The sequence below is a fragment of the Colobus angolensis genome, unplaced genomic scaffold (assembly GCF_000951035.1).
Source record: "Colobus angolensis palliatus isolate OR3802 unplaced genomic scaffold, Cang.pa_1.0 Scaffold292, whole genome shotgun sequence".
NCBI lineage: Eukaryota > Metazoa > Chordata > Mammalia > Primates > Cercopithecidae > Colobus > Colobus angolensis.
In genome coordinates, this window is record NW_012116177.1 from 1,984,464 (window position 1) to 1,990,357 (window position 5,894).

Genomic DNA, 5,894 nt, shown 5'->3' on the forward strand with positions numbered 1-5,894 from the left:
GCCTCCCGGGTTCAAGCGATTCTGCTGTCTTAGCCTCCGGTAGCTGGAATTACAGCCATGCACTACCACGCCCAGCTAATTTTTGTATTTTTTTTAGCGATGGGGTTTCGCCATGCTGGCCAGGCTGGTCGCCAATTCCTGACCTCAAGTGATCCGCCCACCTAGGCCTCCCAAAGTGCTGGGATTACAGGCGTGAACCACCACGCCTGGCCTTGGCTTTCTTTATTGGTTTTGTAATGGTGTGAAATGACAATTGCAACGTAAGGGATTAAACAGTAACTAACTGTAGCTTTTCAAGGTCTGTGTTTGTTTGTTTTTAGTACATATGGTTTGGCTCTGTGTCCCTACCCAAATCTCATCTTGTAGTTCCCATAATTCTCACCTGTGGGGACCTGGTGGGAGATAATTGAATCATGGGGGTGGGTCTTTCCCATGCTGTTCTCATGAAAGTGAATGGGTCTCACGAGATCTGATGGTTTTAGAAACGGGAGTTTCTCTGCACAAGGTCTCTATTTGCCTGCTGCCATTCCCGTCAGATGTGACTTGTTCCTCCTCGCTTTCCACCATGATTGTGAGGCCTCCCCAGCCATGTGGAACTGTAAGTCCAATAAACCTCTTCCTTTTGTAAATTGCCCAGTCTTGGGTATGTCTTTATCAGCAGCATGAAAATGGACTAATACAGTAGACAAGTTGTTTTACTGATACGAGCATCATGATCTTACAAAAGCAAGCACTCATGGCTTTAGGAAAAATAATTAAAAACCTTCAGCCCATGAAAATATTGCTACCCTGTGTAAATGTTACAGGGGTAACAAAAGCCTATGGACCAACTCCTGTGACTCAGATTTGATTCCGCTTTCAATGGCATTCCACAGGCAGTATCTTTACACAGCCAGAATATTTTACAGTATGTTTTGGGTTTCTGGATTGTTCAAGACTACTCTGAAACATCTTCCCCAAAAGTAGCACACGTGTAACTATAGCAAATACATCTCAAATCATTATACTTCAGTTGTTTCTAATATTCAATCCTTTATTTAGACATTACCAAAGCTTTAGATTCTAAGATGCTGACTTGAAACACTATGAGGCATGACCAAGGATATGACAGGAAAAGAGATATGGGGAGAAATGGGTGTGGCCTTTTGGGAAGAGATTCTAAGGGAGGGGCTAATGTGTATTAAGGATTCTGTCCTTTGTTTCTGATACATTTCTTGGGGTACTTGCATTTTTCTGTGAATTTAAATATAACTTTTTCTTTGCTATGGGAGTAGGCATGATTTGCAGTTAAAATAAGAAGTAACATTAAAAGGAAATTCACTGTCCTGATAAACTTGTTTATCTTTCTATTATCTAATTTTACTGGTGGTACTTCATTTGTGTAATACATAACTTTCTAAAATAATTTGTTTCCATTTTACCTGAAAGGAGTATATTAATAAGGAATCTTTCTTCAAGAAAATTTTTAAATTTTTTTCCATTGAAAAATAGCTAGCAAGTAAAATTCCAAATCAATAGTATACTCTTACCATAGAATTATAAACGTTAATATAATCGTGTGCTCATTTAAGATATATATAAATGAAAGTAATATTTTAGAGTTTCTCTCTCAAGAGAAAGCCAGCTTCTAATTAAGATTACAGATGAGCAGGCTCTGCTATCACCACATCTCCCAATAGACCACTGCATGTTCTGTTATTGTTCCCTCTTCCTTGCTCCCCTTACCAATTCATGTACCTTATTCTATTAGTGCTTCTTTCTCAGTGTATCTGGAATCTACCCATTCTCATTCATTCTCACTGCATAGCCTACTTGATGTTCTTTGAACACCCTCAATCTAGACTACTGCAATAGTTTCCTAATGAGTTCTCAATGGTTTACCCCCTTCCAAAGTTCTTTAGAGTTGATTTCATTTTATGATTCCCACTGAGTAATCCTATCTTGAGGATAAACGTGATAGCTCTTATCCTGGCATTAAGGGACTAACACAGTCTAGATCCGAAACACCCTTCCAGTTTATCTTCCAGTATTTGTTTTCTTTGCTCTTGGTGCTCATACCTTCATAATTTAGTTCATGGGTATCTGTGTGCATGTGTGTGTGTGTGTAAGTGTGAAGAATTTCCTCCCCTAATCATTTGGGATCCTTTGAAATTAGGAAAGACTAACTCATGTTCCAGTTTGTCCATAATGTCTTATTCATCTCCCCTATATACTGTGCTCTCTCTTTTTGTAAAGTCCCATTACAAGGCTATTTGTAAATTATTTACTATCCGGGATTATCACTCACTATTCTCCACTGAAAGTTTTTCTTTAGCCAACAAAATTAAAAGTTTGAAGTCAAGGGTGATGTACCTTATTTACCTGCCTAGTACCTAAATTTGTTATGTGTATCATAGCTACTCAAGAAATATACCTTTGAATGATGAGGCAAAATGGCAGAGCAAAAGCCTTTGATACAACTGTATCAATTTTTCAAGAGATGTTTGCCATAAAACTGACTACACTAAGCAGAAATCTTCATATTCGATTATATTTTTAAATATGCCATAAAACATAGTTAAAGTTAATGGCACTTTGGTAATATGCTTAAAGGTCTACTGAATTATACACTTTTAAAATTTAGATGTTCATATTTCATCATTGGTAATATACCTATTATTTACTTGGTAAGAGTAAACTAATTGGGAGAAAAGTTTTCTGTAAGCCAAATAAAACTAATACCAAATTTACAGTATAAATATTAAAAATAAGAAACTGTCATAATTACAAGTAAAAGAATATTTACATCAGACCATATTAGTAGAATCTAAGTAATAAAATCACGTTTGTGAATCTGGCATACTGTTTCACTTACAATATTTTTCAAAAATATTTCAAGGTATGTGCTCTGTGTTTCAACAGGGAGCTTCATGTTCTTCATAGAAAGTAACTATATTAACAAATATAACATGGCTCTGGTAAATGCTACTTTGTTCCCAAGCACTTACTATTTACTTGCCATTTGGTCCTTGCTGTTGTTACTGTTCTATTTTCTTTTACTTTTTAACTTTTATTTTAGGTTCAGGGGTACATGTGCAGGTTTATATAAGTAAATTTGTGTCACGGGCATTTGTTGCACAGATTATTTCATCACCCAGGTTTTAGGCCCAGTACCCAATAGTTATCTTTTCTGCTCCTCCCCCTCCTCCTACCCTTCACCCTCAAGTAGGTTACACTGCCTGTTGTTCCCCTCATTGTGTGCTTGAGTTCTCATCATTTAGCTCCCACTTGTAAGTGAGAATATGTGGTATTCGTTTTTCTATTCCTGCCAAGTTTGCTAAGGATAATCGCCTCCAGCTCCATCCATGTTCCTGCAAAAGTCATGATCTTGTTCATTTTTATGACTGCATAGTATTTCTTATTGTATATGTCACATTTTCTTTATCCAGTCTGTCATTGATGGACATTTAGGTTGATTCTGTATCTTTGCTATTGTGAGTAGTGCTATTTTCAATCTTTATTATTTTACTTACAAGTTTTTGCAGTTCATAAAATAGTTCATTATATAAAGTTGTTAACTCTATTATCTAATTAATATATACTATAAGGCATCATCTGTCCAGAAATGAAGGATTTTTACTCTGTTTTATTCCTGGCCTCTTATTTCAGAAAGATATATGTGTTATATTTAAAGTTAATGTCTTTAATCACAGTTAATGTCTAGAGAAAAGTTACTCCCATAACAACTAATTAGATTTCCAGATGATTTTACTGTTAAGACTTATCTACTTCTAGCTTAAATAGACATTCCATCTTGAATTTAAGGGTAAATATGGAAGTACTGACTGCTGTGAGGTGCACAGTATGAGATATTAAACTCATTTGACAATGGTTGCAAATGATTTCCACGAACAGGTTGCAGTATGAAGTGGTAATGTTCTTACTAGAAATCAAAGGACCTGGGTGCAGTTCTTCCCTCCCATTCTAGAGGACCTTCGGCAGCTTTGAGACAGGATGTTATGTATGAAATGGCAACTGAGTACCAGGATATGAAAAATATGAAATTCCAGAAGCAGGGCCTCACCTTATGAGCAACTGTCAAGAGCTCTTTCAGGTCTCTTGAAATTCCTCACCCACTCTGAAAATAAGAAAGCATCGAGAGTGGATTTCAAGAGGATAATTCTTTAGCAGGAAATGCTGCCAAGCTCTGGGTCTCACTGGGAGTGGGCTAAGTTGTCTGCCTCTCACTTTTTATCTAGGGGGAAAAAAAAGCTTCACTAGGCGCATTCAGATATTTTAATGGGGTCTTCAACAGCTTGGGGCCCAGTAGGAGGCTGCTATCTGACTTATGTTGAGAAATCTTAAGGTAAGCAGCTGTGTTAAAGCCCTGAGGTTGTGAATTGTAGAAAAAACGGAGACCAGTCGGGTTAGAAAATGCCTCCTACCCATGACGACCACAGAATGTATGAGTGTTTCTCACTCATTGAGCCAAAAAGGATTAAGAACTGACCTGAGCCACTTCAAGTTCTGTCTGGCATGCCACTTAGAACTTAATATGGAGAGGCTCATGGAAAGACCAGAGTCTAGAGAAATGGCTACTGAGGCTACAACTAAAAGGCCTAGCATAGGGAGACCCCGAAGAACCCACAGAAGTTCTCAGGCAGGAAAATCATCTATGAGTAAGACCAAGAATCAAAGAGTATGAAACAATCTTACATAATACTAGTATACTTTCTGTGCCTGCTTTTACTTTCTCCGTCTCTGCATACCGTCTTTGGAAGAGCCAGAAACTGCTTTGCAAATGGAGGGTGGAGAAGCAGAAAATGAAAGAAGGTACCAAGTGTGCCCACTCTGCAGGTGTCAACATCTATCTAAAATCATCTCCAATTAAAAGATTAGACAAGATTTAATTATCAGTCAACTCAGGAACTCGGTGATCTAATGTCAAACTGAGGCTGTTTTGTGAGTTAAAGGGAGCATAGACCTTATCTTGGCTATAAAAATTATGAAGTCCCCAAAATTTTCATCCAGTAGTAGAAGAAATATATGCCCCATACTTTGAAAGGAGAATGAGAAAAATAAAATGAATTTTGATTACATTTCCCCAGTTGTGCCAGCTCAACACACAAGTCACATTACTTAATTTTTCTAGCTCTCAGCTTCCTTATGTATAAGGGAAGTACAGAGAAGCTGTTTTCAGAATTAAATATTTTATATCACAGAAGTCTGTCTTTTCTGGGAGGTGGGAAGGGAGGAAGAGGTGCAAAATCACATTTCATGAAATTAGTTCAACCCTGATAGCAAAACCTGATTTAAAAAGCCTTGTGCACACACACAACTGAACACCACAAATCAAAATTTTATTAATGACATAAAGGTAAACATCCTAAGTAAATAACAGTAAGTCGAATTCAAAAGTATATTTAAAAATAAGCCATGATAAGTTACATTTTATTATGTAATTGCTAAGGTCAATCAATAAAAATAGATTTGCTAATATAATTTATCATACAAATTAGATGCTATTAAAAATTTTATAAAAGTAAACCAAGATGTCTGATTTTAAAATAAGTAAATATTCTGTAATCTAAGTGAAAATATTTCTTTTTAGAACATTAAATTCCATCTATCTAATACTGCAGACAACATCATATGTATTGCTAAGACCCAAAAGAATTACTATGAGGCCAGGCGTGGTGGCTCACACCTGTAATTTCAACACTTTGGGAGGCCAAGGCAGGTGGGTCACCTGAGGTCAGGAGTTCGAGACCAGCCTGACCAACATGGCAAAACCCCATCTGTACTAAAAATACAAAAATTAGCTAGGCCTGGTGGTGGGTGCCTATAATCCCAGCTACTCGAGAGGCTGAGAATCGCTTGAATCCAGGAGGCGGAGGTTGCAGTAAGCGGAGATC